The sequence below is a fragment of the Athene noctua genome, chromosome 1 (genome assembly GCF_965140245.1).
Source record: "Athene noctua chromosome 1, bAthNoc1.hap1.1, whole genome shotgun sequence".
NCBI lineage: Eukaryota > Metazoa > Chordata > Aves > Strigiformes > Strigidae > Athene > Athene noctua.
The window spans coordinates 57,924,449-57,937,982 of NC_134037.1; positions in this window are offsets into that span (position 1 = coordinate 57,924,449).

Below are 13,534 nucleotides of genomic sequence, written 5' to 3' on the forward strand. Positions count from 1 at the left end.
GGATAAAATAAAGCAAGCTGGGTTGGAGGGGCAGATGCTGACAAGAAAGCTTGACAGAAGCAGTAATGATTGATTTCCTCTAGATTAAATGAGACAGTTGATAACCTTTTCTACCAGGTTAACTCACCAATTTCTTCTTTCTGGATCGTGTTCTTAGTAAAAGGAAAAATCTGAAAGGCAGTTCTGGTTGCTGACATTTGCACGGCTCCAAAGAATTCTGTTATCTGAAAATTCCCTCTGTTGCATGTAGTAGAGGTTAGGTATCTGCAGTCATATGGAAACCTATGTACATGAGCAGTTTAATTTTGTGGAAATTTTTAGATTTAGTTTAGCAGTTTTAGTTCTGTGGATACGCTGACGTTTTTCTAGGCATAGGTTTGGTTGGCAAGAGAAGAAAAGTGTAGGAGCAAAGGACAGTGTTTGAGGGTCTGTAAGAGGCTGTAATATTCACCTTGGCATTCTTCTGGTCACCTGACTTGGAGCTGCAGATTGTACATGTCTTGGTGCCATATATTCAGGGAGCTGGATAGGAGCTGGAGTTACAGGAAGATGTTATCAGAATGGCAATGCAGTATTTATGTAAAGAGCTAACCCATTCAGCTGATTACTATGTTTTCCAAGACACACTTGCTGTGTCCCCCTGTCATTTCTTGAGCTGGAAGAAGGAAGAATAAGTATCTTCCAAAAATATACACATAACTGGCTTTTTCCTTCCCATGGAAAGAAATTTAAGTATGCTTCTAGATGGAAATTTCAGATGAAGTTTGTTCTTCATTTAGAAGAAAATCTAGACAACCTGATAGTCCTTTTCCTTGCTACTTGTTATGATTGTCAGTGCTCCAGTGCAGCCAAAAGTATATGTTGGTGAAAACTGTTCATTACAGAAACTTACTGAGAAAGTGGATTTTGCCTGAACTCCAGAATGGACACAAGCACAGTGTACCTTATTTTGAATGTAGGTGCTGGTTTAAAAATAGGCGTTGCTGAAAAGTGGCACTTCTGCTTCTATATTCAGTTCCAAGTCCTTCAGTGACTAACTTTTACAGAGTGCTTATTTGCCTCTCTTCCTTTCAAATGTAGAAAAAGGTGGCTATCTTAGTGTGAAATGTACTTTCTGCTTCTTTATCCATGATATTTTTACCTCTGCAGTAACCAGCAGATCCTCAGCAGCATGTCTCAGTGTTCTCTAATACACTCCCACAAAGAATGCAATGCCACCAGAGGAACACCTTAAATTAAGACTCTTTGGCTAAATGCTGTTTCTACTGAATTCATACTAACATTGCCTGCAAGACTGACTTTTCCTGGGGAAGAATAACCCTGCGCACCAGTATATACAGAGAGCCAGACAGCTGGAAAGCACTTTGGTAGACAAGAAAACTATGGCTCCTGATGGGGACATTGGGGGTCTTGGGTGTCATCATGGACAAGAGGTTGAACATGAGCCAGCAATGTGCCCTTGAAGCAAAGAAGGTGAATGATATCCTGGGCTCCATTAAGCAAAATACTGCCAGCAGGTCAAGGGAGGTGATCCTTCCCCTCTACTCAGCACTGGTGAGGCCACACCTAGAATACTGAGTCCAGTTCTGGGCTACCCAGTACAAAAGAGACAGGGACATACTGGAGAGTTCAACAAAATGCCACAAGGATCATTAAGGGACTGGGGCACCTCACAGTAGAAGCTGAGACAGCTGGGACTGCTCAGCCTAGGGAAGCAAAGGCTCAGGGGGATCTTATCAATATATATAAATACCTGAAGGAAGGGTACAAAGAGGACGGAGCCAGGCTCTTTTCAGTGATGCTCAGTGACAGGACCAGAAGCAATGGACACACTGAAACACAGAAGATTCCCTCTGAACATCAGGAAAAGGTTTTTTATTATAATGTTGACTGAACACTGGAATAGGTTGCCCAGGGATGTTGTGGAGTCTTCATCCCTAGAGATATTAAAAAACTGTCTAGACACGTTCCTGGGCAACTGGTTCTAGGTGCCCATCCTTGAGCAGGTGGATTGGACCAGAAGACTTCAAGAGTTCCCTTCCAACCTCAACCATTCTGTGATTCTGTGATTCATGTCTTCAGAAGAGCTGACCTTTGTATTCCATCTTACTTTCCATTCAGACTGCAAGTATAGTGCCAAAAGCCTCCCTGTTTTAGTTAATATCAAATATGCATAATAGCTATTTTTGGTCATCAACTCAGCTACTGCCTAGAGGTTGCAGCTGCTAAAATTGTACTGAAGTGTTAATTCTGCTTCAAAGTTTTGTCAGGAGCAGCTGGTATTTTTATAGGTCTTTGTATGGATTTATTACCAAGAAACATTTTGCTACTGAAATTTTTATTTTTTGAAAATAGCAAGCGAATTTGCCAAACTTTATCTTTCCTTTTATTTATTTATTTTTTTTAAATTTATTTGTAGGCTAGTATTTAAATAAATAAGTAGCTGTATCAGCCAATGGCAAAAAAAAAAAAAAGTCCAGGATATGTGAATGTTTAGTTTGGTACTGGGAGCTGAAGAATATTATGCCTCTGGTCAGGAATGTGCCCTAAAATCCCTCAGAGTTTGACAGGATTCTAATAAATAAAGCAATTAAGGTTTTTTTGCTTGTTTGTGTGAAAAAGTGGTTCTTTTTTAATCCAATCTTCCTATATGCTCTGTTGGGAAAATTCTCAAAACATTTTTCTCCTGGACATACATACGTGACTTGGTGTTTTGAACAAGTACTATTTTTCATTTCATGTAAAATTCAGCATGTGTCAACTTGCTGTTCTTCTTTTCTATTGATTTTGCCAGCAATGAGAATTGTTTTGTAGAAAGCTACCATCAGCTGGGATAATTTTGACATATTCTTTTTCCTTTCTAACATAAGCTCTATGTGTTGCTCTCACTGAGAAACCAACTGATGATCTGTTCAGTTTTGCTTGTTAATTTTTATTGCAGAATTCTTTCAATCTTCCATAGATTAAGATGCTATATAAATGTATATTAAACTGTTAGAAGAGTTGGCTCAAGGCTTGTCAGCTTTTTAGGCAAAATAAAGTGATGAAGAAGCATGAAATGGAGAGATTTGAAATTTTTGCTAGGGGGTAAGGGGTAGCCAAGGAAGACACCCCCCCTCGCTTATTCCTTCTCCCCTTAGGCCAGGTCCTTGATACCCTATAGTACTGTATTGCAAAGGATGGGTTCATACAGGGGCAGGTACCTCCTGTGACTCTGTCCTACAATTCTTCTAGTTCAACATATAGAGAAGACAACACCTAGGCAAATATTACAGCAAAATATACTGTTTTCAGTAAAAGTGAACTACCTATTTGACTTCTGCCCAAATTTGTTGGTGCTTGTCAGCAGTTGTTTCCCTACGTGATGTATGAGGAAAGGAGCAAGACACCTAGGGATTATTCCCCCAACCCTAACCTTAACAAAATCACAATGCTGTAAACAAATGAACCGCTTACATCTAATGCTGATAAATTAAACTGAAAAAGGAGAGGATAGCATCAATATTGCCAGCTGGAAGTGCTCACGAGTTGTCAAAATCCTGACAGTTTTTGAAACAGTGATTTTCGTTTGACTTAAAAAAAAAGTCCTTTAAAAGTAGGAACTTATGAAATTTTCTTTATGAGCCTTTTCTGTGACTGTGGTAGATAAAAAAATAGATCCTTGAGCCAGAGTTTTAAGTAAGCCACATTAAGTATAGAGACACTTCCACAGAGCTGAAGCAATCACTTAGAGGTGTCACCATTGTCTTTTCATGGTTAGGAAAGCAGCCTAGGATTTGTTGTCCTTTAAACTTCAGTTTTACTGACAGAGAGTATGGCAAAATACTGTCCTGGGTTGGAGGGTGACACTTCCCATTGTTACAGGGAGTGACTTGGCATCTTCTGTCAGTCACAGTTTAAGTGAAAATCTATGCTGTAATGTGATTTTTCTGTGTACAAGCATGCTTCTTAACTCTTGTTTATGTTTAAATCCATAATTTGCATGAGACTTTTTATTCATCTATCTGTTGTCAGTTTGGTCTACTGAAGCAGCCAGCCATCTCTTCTCACTGAAGTTTTAAAATCAGAGGGACTTTAGCAAGCATTGCTAACTGAAGCAATAACATGAATGTGAAACCCTTCCCTGTGGTTGAGCTGTGAAACTTTCATAGGTGTAGCACTGTTGCTTTTGCTTTAGGAGAGTAGCCTAAAGCCTGTGCCTGCCCTCCCTCTAATGGCCGCAAAACTTGAGATATGGTGATAAAATATCCCCCTTGCCTTCAAAACCATGCAGCTTTACCTTGATCCCTCCTTCACCCCAGTTTAACCGCATTTTCTGTCTCCTGGTTGCAGAAGCAGTAATAACCCATGAAGAGTCTGAGTTCCCTTTGCCCGGTCCTTTTGAAGCCGTGCTAATATACACAGCAGACTTTGCTTCTCTCAGTTATAGAGCAAGAAGTACTCAAGCCTTCATGAGGTCACATTTCCAGAAAGGCAAGATAAATGAAGGACTGGAAATGATGGAACAGACATTCACTAGATCTGGACTGTGTCAGCACTGGGAATAGGATGTAAACTCTCTTTTGGTAGAAGGAGAGGCTGTCTTTCCTTGACAAGTGAAATACTAGGAAGGGAAGGGGATACTTGAGTTTGAGCTGGGGCAAGGAAGATGCTGAAGGTTTGCTGCAGTCATTAACCCTTTATTCTTCTCAGTGGAATAACATTTCTTGTTTTAAAGTAGTGCCTCCAATGCTGTTGAATGTTAATTGCTCTGTAGACCTGGAAGAAGTTGTTCTTTAATGATCTCATGTCCCCTCATGATGTCCTCACACCAGATGGCTGTAGGCTGTATCTCTGCTTCCCAGAGGGTTTCATAGCTGTAGAAGGCTTAAAAGAAAATCAGTCACATGGCAAAGAAGCAATACTGTGAGATAATTGCTGGTGTGTGACTTCAGGCTTATGGCATGAAAATCAAGATTAAATATAGGCAGGATCTGTGCTGTACAAAAGATGCTGAGGACCTAGAGTTTGTCACAGGGAGTGAGAAGTTGGCATAGTTCTCTTAAAAGATAAGATGTGATATCATGCTGGGAAGACCTAAAGGATGAAGACTGAGAATTGACTATGGAAAAATTATTAATAGCTGTAGAGGTAGATGATTTCACAATTATATTTTCTTAATAGGAAAATGGAAAAGCTAATGGAAAAATTCAGGCAGAGAAGTGAGTGGCTTGACTCACAAGCTAGCTTCAGAAGCAAAATCATTTCCACATTGTGAAGATTCAGGAGATAAAACAGAACTCTCGTTTCAATCTGGACATGTTTGGGTTTAGGTAAATGGGTCAAAAATGTACTTGGAACATGAGAGTTTAGTCCAGTGCTTGGGGTATCTCCTCTCATGAAAATCTGTCAGCACTCAGAACATGCCAATTGGAATAGTTGGTCTCTTTCTGTTATTTTGTTTGGCTGGAAAGCAGAAAAAGGATTGGTGCAGTGGAACAGGTTTTTTAACGCATATAGGCAAAATTCCATTTGCTCATTCATCCAAAACAAGTAGCTGTTTTGATAAGTCAAAAATTTAAATATTTTCCTCAATTATAACAGGAAGCACAGGCAAGGAGCTTTTGTACAGAATATTCATGGCAATTTTATGCCAACTGAATTCTTGTACTTGAATGTGGTTATTTTGCTGTCCTTGAAATAATTGGGTATTTTGTCCATCCTCTTGGATAAGAGGCCAAGAGAGTGAAGATCCTAGAACTGGCAGGGTAGAAACTTTTTAAATTTTCTTTTAATTCTGAGTGACCTGATTTCAGCACCTGTGTTTTAGGTAAGCAAAAAAAAAAATCCCCAACTCTGTAACATAACAACAGCCAGTCTACTGAGTGGTCTGTGAGTTAAAATCCATCCTGTTTTCTGTAGTCTTTGGCTAACAATCTTTAGTTATCTTTTCACTTTTCTTTCTGAGGCTAAGACTTACAAACATCAGTTTCTGCAAACCTCACAGCAGAGAGTTTTTGGCAAATAGGCTTTAAAGGCTGCCTCTCTGTGCAGTAGAAGATAGAGTGCTTGTGCGGATAATAGAAATATCACTAGGGAGCCAAGTGGTATAATGGTGCTAGTGAGTGTGATATATGGTGATTTTTCTTATGACTTTTTCTGTATGTGAATACATATACTTTTTTGTTATGCAACATTAGTTCTATTACTGTTGTGGTTTTGGAGAAAAGCTTGCAGCCTTATTGTCAGAGGCCAGATTAAGAATCAGAATTTTGGGGATGAGAATGAGGGAAGATAGGTTCTTAGTGCAGGGTGAAAGTGCAGCTCTTTCTGTTCTGTTTCTCTAGAGCTAGACAGAAGGCTGGGAAAATTGTATTTTTCTCTCCATTAACAAATTTCTTAAAAAAGGCAGTGTAGGAAGGAATGTTTTTTCTTCATTTTTCTAGTGATACCAAGGTTAAGTTGGTTACAAGAAATTCTGTAGTTAATTTAAGCTGAAAGAACATTTAAAATAAAACTAGTTTTCACAATTTATGTTTCATTTTATGGTTTATCTGGTTGGAATATATACATAACATACATTAGTATTACTCTTATTACTGTTTATTATTATTACTATTACAGGTTGTTTTCATCCAGACCTTGAACTGAATGGCCATGTGGTTAGATGCTCTCCAGTGACAAATCAAAAGAAGGAGGTGGAAATGTCCGTCAGTGAATGAAAGGGCAGGCAAAAGATAACTTGGCTTGGAAGAAACTTTAGACCTGCATTTTAAGTCAGTGGAACGAATTTTGTAATTATTGTTCCCAAATATGTAAACAAAGAGAATAGGTATTTATTCAAGCTGTTTTCACTGGTAAGATAATGCTTTCTTCTGCAAACATGATTCTGAACCATTAAATTCTGGGCCAGATTTCATAGTTCAGTGATGAAACAAAGAACAGAAACTATGTAAGGAGAGCCAATGAAAACTGAATCAGTTAATCATGAGTTTCATACAAACTTAGTGAAAACAGTTTTTTCCCTTTTGCTTCTGCAGTTGTATTAAGTTGATTTTACATTGAAAATGCCAATGGAAAGAAAAATATATTGCTCAACAGTAAACTTTATCTGTTTACTAGAGACAATTGGCTGGAAAAAAACTGTATGCAAAAAATGTGGTTGACTGTGAAGAGATGTTGTTCTATTACATAAATACTTGACAAGAATCTAACTGTGAATCTCTGCTGAGAAACAGAAAAAAACCTGAGCTTCTTCAAAATACTGTGATGTACAGCAGGAATTCCTTCTTGCTGTCATCTCTTGGACATTACGTGAAGAACTGGTCAAGCCCTCAACATAAGGCAAGTGGACAGATTTAAAGAATGTAACATGATTTTATTTTAGTACCTTTCATTTCTCCATTGCATAAGAGAACTTTTGAAAGCAAAGAGCTAGACTGGTCATTGAGTCACTATGTGTCTTGAAATGATAAGTCATTTAACACTCAGCAATAAACTGAAGGAAAACCTGAGTAGGAGAATAGACTTAGGGATAGAGAATTGGTCAGGAATTTAAACAGCTCTGTTCAAATCAGAGTAAGTGAGATCTAAATCCAGCTTTCAAAGGGTGGATAAATTTTTGTAAAAATTATTTGAAATTCAGTGTGCTTATCTAAACTGAAAATAAATGCCAAACTTTTTGAAGTTTTTCTGTTAGCTAGAGAGGTCTGTTTCACAAGAGAGAAGAAAATTGGCAGAAGTATAAATGTTATCCGCAATAATTTTTAAAATTACTTGGGGAAATCAAATTATTTCTTTGATTTTTGAGTTGTCATTTCTGCTGGGAAAAGTACAAAGTTGTTGAGACAAATTAATCTAATTTGTTCTTGTATCTTGGTTGTGTGAATATTTTTACAGCAGTTTTCCAGAGGTGAATATGGACTTTGACCACTGTTAGGAAATACTCTGTGTTCAGATGGGAAAGACCAGCTTTGGATGAATCTGTCTCTCTACCCAGATGACAAAGGGAGCCCTCACACTTTACTTATAAGCAACAAAATTTCTCCTCAGGAAATCAAACATCCAATAAAAAAACCACTTCTTGTAAGGGAAACTTTGACCACAAAAAGAAAGGAGAGAAGTAGACACAATGAAGACTCTTAGAGTCTTAATAATGCTTCTGAATTTCCATTGATGGGTCCTCAGACACATCAGAGAAGGTTAGTGGTAGACTTAAATCTAGTAAAGATCAAACATATGATCTGTCATTTCATAAATAATTCTGGCAAAGAAGCAAACATGATCTCAATAGAAAATGTTTCACTGTTGGAGAATGAAAGCACTAAGGCAGGTATGAATGAGACTGGAAAGGACAAGACTAATATTTTCTGTACCAATATTCCAATTAGGCTACAGTTACGATCTTTTATGGTTTACAGGTTTTCCTGATGCAGAAAAATTACAAAAAATTGGACTGGTTATACTATATGATTTTTTTGTGGATGATTTTTATAAATACCTAGAAAATGATATATTTTGTATAAAACTAAAATTTGACACTACACATAACAAAAAGTAAAAACTTTTAAGCTTTCTGGAAATTATGTTTCTCACCCATGAAAATTCTCAGATTACTAGTTTTTTTAAATTAACTAGTGAATCGTTTAGACTGCACAATATTTATCTTCCAGTCTTTTTATTCTGCCTTCACACTCAGAAAGAAGAACATACTAAGAACAAAGTTACTAATAGTGTATGTCTTCTAAATAGTCTAAATCCAAGGTTTTTTTCTTTCTTACAGTGTCTTAGTGTTTCTAATTTTGGAGTATTTTCAGGTTATATCAAACACCAGGCCTACTTTTTATTGACCTGACTGAAGGATTTTCTATTGTAAGAGGTGGATTTTGTCAGAAGCAACATATACATCTTGCAGCTGAGAGGAGTGAACAGCTTCTCCCACCAGATAGCCAAAATCTTGGATTACTCACTCTTAGAAACTTCTCTCCTTAATGTTTTTAACTGGTGAATTTTAAATTATATTTCAGTAAGTCTGTAAATTATTGCTGCTTTTTCTAACTAGGAAAAGGGAGAGCCATTGTGTGAAGATCTGACAGTACAGCAACTGGACTTGTTTTTGTGTTGCATGTTATACAAAGAAGAGTCAGTATATTAACATAGTTTTTAAAATGTAAGAGTAAGTAGTTGTAGTGGTTTTGGGTTTTAACAGTAAATTTCTCCCTGCTGGACTACACACAAGACCTAGCAAGTAGTACATTAGGCTAGTCTCACAGTTGGCAAGAGCCCTGTTACTACTCTCAACTCTGTAATTTCCTCCAGGGAAAGGACATCTGGTATTTTTAGGGCAGGTACACAAATGAATCTGAAACTTAACATACGAAGTAACAGGTCATTTGGGGAACTTTAAGCTGTGTTGCCTTTCAGTTTGATTTCTAATCAATATTGCCCTTAGGTATTAGACAGACTTTTCTTGGAGTATTCTTCCTTCCTGGGTGTAGTCTTCTCTACACCAATATGCTATTTGAATTAGTAAGGAGATATTCAGTGTTAACAACAGTAGCATCAGTCTGGCTATAGAGAATAAGACATTGAAGGCACTATTTCTGGAAATGTTCTGTCACCAGCAGAATGTACTCCAGTGGGTATCTCAGTTGGTTACACAAGGATGTTTTAGAAGAACATTTGCTGATAATGGTGAAGAATGATTTTTTTTTGTTGATAGCATATAATCTTTGGCACCACAGGGGTCTGACTGCTATGGTTTATATCTTAAACTATTTTATCTAAATAGCTACCCTGCTTGTCCATCTCCATCAATTTTTATGGTTCATAGAAGGTTACTAGGAAGTAACACTAATGAAAACATAAGTGGTGAATTAGGATTTTTTTTTTTAAATTGTAAAAGCTATTCTTACATTATATTGTCTATTATTTACTTTCTACATATTTATTACTAAACTGAACAAAAGAGAACATATGATTATTGCTGTTAAATTAAGAAACCTTTCCTTCATCCAATTAAAAAGCAAATTAAAAAAAGCAAGTTTTGCTTCAGTGCATATGTTACTCCTTCCATAAGACTTTTTTTGATGATGAGCAACCTTTGTCACCATCATTATCCTCTTTCTCAATTGCCAAAATTATGTAGGAATTCCATGAATATGCAAGAATGACCAAACCAGCCTGGTCTTGTATCCTCTCCCTTTGAAGTCAGGACTGTTTGAGGTGCCCTACAGCATATTCCTCTGGGAACCTGATGTAGATATAGATGTCAGTTCAAGGGGATCGACCTGTTGTGGGTAGTTCTAGATTGTCTGGACTTTATTCAGAAAGCAGGTTACGACAGTGATTTGTTCAAGTGATGTTATACTGCTATAAATATTTCATTATTACCAACGGCATCTCCCTTTCATGGTTCAAATATTTCTTTCAGTCTAACATACTGATCTAATCTATGTGAGCATTGAGGCTGAGTTATCACAAATTGATACATTTTTATCATTCCTATTTGTCATGAACTTTTAACTATTTTTAGTTCATTTGACATTATCACTATCCAAGTCCATATGAATCAACTTAAGATACTGAAATAGATCAAACACTCACTAGCTTCAAAACATATTATTTCTTGTATAATTTCTCCAGTTACATCCTAAAGCAGTCATGTTCACCTGCAAAAACTATTCTCTGAGCCTATGCTTCTTATTTTTTTAACCTATCTAAATTTAATGATTATTTTCAATGAAGTGTCACTGAATGATTCCAGGATGGATAAAATTTCCCCTTATGCCCTTTTGTAGTAAGAATTGTAAATGAGTGTCTGCGTGCAGTAGCTGAACAGCTGTATGAACGTGTAGCAGTCATTGGCTGCTCACTGAACCCTTTTCAGTTCATCCGAGATCCACATCACTTTAACAAGTTCAGATATACCGTATTGCTGTTTAGGAATTCCTGTCAGTGATTATATTTCTAAGTACAGTTTCAGTGTTCTGCATGTGATCCTGTGTTCTACTTCTTCCAAGGTCTTTCTGAATAACTCATCTGAATACTTGATTTGATGCTAAGAGAGTGTGATAAAAGAAAATGTTCAGGTTTCACGAGTTTCTCCCAGTTTTAACTTTATGTCATTATTATTTTTTTCTACTGTCTGCAATTGGATCATGAGGATGTTGTAAATTCTTCATACTGAATTGCAATATTTGCATTTACGTGCTACCTCTCTGACAGATGCTTAGAAGTACTTAATGCATGGAAAGGTGTCCTTTGTCCAGGGTCTTTTTGTTTTGTGCTTCTTGGGGTTGTTCTATTTTTGAAAGTGCAATGAAGCAGCAATGATCTTCCAGCATTCTTGTTTCTGTTTGGTAAGTACAAGGACTGATAGAAACCTTCTATGCTAAACCTCTGATGTGTCAAAAGGCTATGTCTTATAATGCCTTTCATAGAGAATTACATTCACAGTCTGCATCTTAAACCTAGCTGCTGTATTTCCTTCTGCATGTCACAGGTGCACCTTTATAAATGAGTAAAATTAATTCAATCTAATAACTACTGCTATACCCCTGCTTCCGTTTCTGTCACCACTAATTGTGGCCCTAGGTGACAGTGGCAAAAATTGCTATAATAGCTTCAACGTATAAGACAGACTTTAATATATGAGAACAATTTCAGGAAGAATGTGTGTATTCTTCAGCATTGAACAGCAATATTCCTATTGCTCTGGCTTTGCAGAAATATATAAAGAAGAGTTTAGGCTTAACAATTTTGGTTACTCTAAATTAATTATATTGTTGTTTTGTTATACATCTACACATGTTTTACACCATACACTATGTTATACATCTATACATATATGCTAACCCTCTCACCTAATGAGACGTGATCTGGTTTGTTGAGTAAAAAGGAAAATAAAGTTGTAACAGTTTAGATTGTTTACCCAAGTTGTTTTTCAGTAATAATGAAGTTGAATATTGAAATGTAATAATAATGCAAGCATAGTAATATGATAGCAAGCATTGATATGAGTGACAACATAGATATGTGCAGCTAAGAAAAATCATATCAATGTTAATTGATATGGTTAAGAGATGACTATGGAATTGTATGACAAGTAGATAAAATGCAGATGGGAAGGATGTTTCTTTAAAACTCTCTAACAGATAATGTCTGTTGTTACAAGTGGGACTAATCTGAACAGACCAGGCTCTTAATATAGTGATGTTTAGGTGGGAAAACACAATTGAATTGTTGCACGTGAAAATACACCTGCTGTGAGCAATTTATATAAATGATGTCAAGCCGCTTGGCTTAGAGGAGGAGATCACCTGCAAGTTGAAGTGTCAGAGGTATGTCCTAGCAGCACATTAAGGATACACGCCATCCTGCTTTTGCCAGGCTAACTAATGGCAAACAAGAAAACAATGACTTTTACCAATAAAGTCAACTTCCACTTGATTTCTGTAAGCACACATTTCCCCATAATTTAACAATAGTACAAGTTAATTGAATTGAACTTAATCAAAATCGAAGGGTGATAAGCATATGGTGGATGAGAAGCAGATTTCACTATCTGACAGGATAGAAACTAGATTTTTTCTGATCTCTTAATAACAGTCTGCATCTTATTACATGATTTTTATATTCTAAATTAAAGTATTCTTTTTCCTTTGTGGCTTACCCCAGACTTATAGATAACAAATTCTTCCTGGTCTTCATTTTACTTGACTGAAAACAAGCCAGTTTCATCTAACTTCACCCCATATGATAGGCTAGTCATTGCTCAGAACATACCAGTACTTATTCTCTACATCCATTCTAGTCCAAGTTCCTTGTATCTAAATATGTGTGGTGAAAACTGTATTTTAAATTAGGCATCACATCGTGATGCACACATGACATTTATGTTTACTTAGTTCAATTAGAAACAGTTTGACTGAAACACTTTTTAGTCATATTTTACACAGCCTGCTTCTCTTTGCTGGTTATGCTGTGATTAGCTAAGGTACCTATGTTTCTCTCCTTCTTCAGTTCTAGCTGATGCACTTACAACTTCTCATAGAAATTCCTGTTGTTTTTTCAGTCAAGACCTTGTATTTTATTTTACCATTACTTTTTTTTTTTTTTTTCTTCGTGTTTCAAGGTCACATGTTTCTTCTCAGACGTTATTCCAGTTATCTCTTGAACAGATTATCCTCCTGGCTTTGCGATGTTGGCCAGTTTCTTAACATACTCACAGTTTTTGTGTTAAAAAAATTAATGAAAACAGTGAAAAAAACCCGAAATTCTAAAATACTGGACAAGATTAGTCAATGAGCAAATTTCTTTCAGGCTGCTTTTTCAAACCAGTGTCACATAATGTGCCCTCCATACCATTCCATTCTTTTTCCTCTGTTCCTACTGGTTATTAGGTCTGTGATCCTACCTTCTGCATCATGATCATTTCTGAAAATGGACAAAGTAATCTGTTCTGTAGCACAGTGGCTGAATTTCTTCTGGTTGATCTTACTGAGAAATACAATACCTCTGACAGGATATTAAGACTTGCATTTCAGATTTGTAA